Genomic DNA, 2,137 nt, shown 5'->3' with positions numbered 1-2,137 from the left:
ATATTTGGGGTATAAGCCCCACCTTTTGCATACATAAGATCAAGTTGGAGGATAGCGCTAAACCATCCATTGTACATCAAAGAAGACTCAATGAGGCTTTGTAAGAAGTTGTCAAGAAGGAGATTATCAAGTGGTTGGATGAAGGGGTTTTCTACCCTATCTCCGATAGTTCATGGACCTCTCCAGTTCGATGTGTCCCAAAGAAGGGGGCACGATGGCGGTCACCAATGATAAGAATGAATTGATTCATAGAAGAACGGTGACTGGATGGAGGGTGTGTATGTATAATCGCAAGCTCAACAACGTAACAAGGAAGAATAGCTTTCCAGTTCCTTTATTAGATCAAATGATCGATAGATTGGTTGGTCGTGCTTTATACTGGTTTGTGCAATGCACCGGTGAATTTTCAAGGGTGTATGATGGCTATTTTCACGGACATGATGGAGGACTACCTTGAAGTTTTCATGGATGACTTCTTGGTGGTTGAGGATTCTTTTGATGATTGTCCTGCAAATTTGGAATAAGTGTTTGCTAGATGTGACAAAACCAACTTGGTACTCATTATTGTCTTCCTCATAGTTGAGGAAGGTGTTATCCTTGGCCATAAAATCTCAAGGAATGGAAGTGAAGTTGACAAGGCAAAGATTCAGGTGATTTCTAATCTTCCACCCCCAACTTCGGTGAAGGGTGTGCGGAGTTTCCTAGGCCATGCGGGTTATTACTGGCTCTTTATCAATGATTTCTCTAAAGTGGTGAATCCATTGTGCAAGCTCCTTGATAAATATGCCAAGTTCAATTTCAATGATGATTGCATGAGAACTTTTGAATTGTTAATGCTCAAGTTTATAACTACTACCATCATCACCGCTCCAAATTTGAGTGTGCCTTTTGAACTCATGTATGATGAAAGTGACATAGCGGTGAGGGCTGATTTGGGGCAACGTATCAACAAGATTTTCCATTTGGACTACTATGCTAGTAAGACTATGAATAGTGCCCAAGTTATTGTCCACACGGACCATGCGGTGCTTCATTATCTTATGAGCAAAAAGGACTCCAAAGCTCGGTTGATGATATGGGTACTCTTGTGGCAAGAATTTGTTGTTGACATCCAAGATAGGAAAGGTAGTGACAACGAAGTGGCGGACCACTTGTCTCGTTTGGAGGAGGAGGGGAGGCCACATGATGGACTTGAAATAAATGAATCCTTCCCCGAAGAGCAACCTTTGGAAATTTAAATGAATGATGTGCCATGGTTAGCGGACTTGGCAAATTTTCTTGTGCATGGAATCATCTCGGATGAGTTCTCTTCAATCCAAAGGAAGAAGCTCAAAAGGGATTGTCAAGATTATTATTAAGATAAACCAAACCTTTTTCGGATTTTTACGGACGTGATAATTAGGAGGTGTGTACAGGAAGAGGAGCAAGGTGATATTCTTGGGGCTTGTTACTCTTCGCCATATGGTGGTCATCATTGTGGAGCAAGAACGACGGCCAAAGTGCTTAGTTGTGGTTTCTATTGGGATGCTGTTTACAAGGATGCTAGTGAGTTGGTGCAAGAACGGGCTGGTGGAATCTCAAGGACCATTTTTGAGATCGATATTTTCAATGTTTAGGGCATTGACATCGTGGTCCCTTTTGTGAGCTCTTGTGGAAATACCTACATTTTGGTCGTGGTGGATTTTACCTATTTGAAAACAACAAAAAACAATTAGTCAATTTCTAGTTTCCTTTCTCTAGTTGATCATTGACAGTATAGTTTATAGAAGTAATTAGAAAAACCAACTTGATTGGAAGTGTATTTAAGTTGTTTCATCTCCACGCATCAAGGACAGACTCTAACACCCATTGTTATCTCCCTGGGGATATCGACCCTGACTCATAATTGCGTACTATTCTTCTAATGACCTCTTCCACACATTGTTGAGTGTGGATTGGGAGTGGATCATATATTGTGCTATCCATTTATCTATGGTTTTAGTCATGTACTTCGCGTGTTTGTTGTTATTTCACATATAGTTATTGAATTTAGAGCACCATGGCATGAGGTATTCCATATGGATCGGTGTTCAGATTGGGTCATGCATCACATTAGAGTAAGTTGGAATATGATCCTTTTTCTTATTTCATGTATATT

The sequence above is a fragment of the Nicotiana tabacum genome, chromosome 22, assembly GCF_000715075.1.
Source record: "Nicotiana tabacum cultivar K326 chromosome 22, ASM71507v2, whole genome shotgun sequence".
NCBI classification, from domain to species: Eukaryota; Viridiplantae; Streptophyta; class Magnoliopsida; order Solanales; family Solanaceae; genus Nicotiana; species Nicotiana tabacum.
This window is presented reverse-complemented; position numbering follows the sequence as displayed.